The sequence below is a fragment of the Danio rerio genome, chromosome 10 (assembly GCF_049306965.1).
Source record: "Danio rerio strain Tuebingen ecotype United States chromosome 10, GRCz12tu, whole genome shotgun sequence".
Classification (NCBI taxonomy): Eukaryota; Metazoa; Chordata; class Actinopteri; order Cypriniformes; family Danionidae; genus Danio; species Danio rerio.
Window position 1 is genome coordinate 6,489,931 of NC_133185.1, and position 216 is coordinate 6,490,146.

A 216-nucleotide genomic window follows, 5' to 3' on the forward strand; every position below is an offset into this window, starting at 1 on the left:
TCACACCATTGAACCACTTTGCGCACCTCGTCCATTGACCCTCCTTTTTTGAGCGCTGATTGGTTGAGAACCAGAGGAGGGCGGGAAAATGAGGACCTTCAGAACTGCTTCTGTGTTTTGATTGGCCGCCTGAAAAGCGCTCAAGAAACTGAAGCTCGCCCTGCACAGGTATCGTCCGCTTGTAATGTATAAATAGTATGTCTGTATTACCGCTTC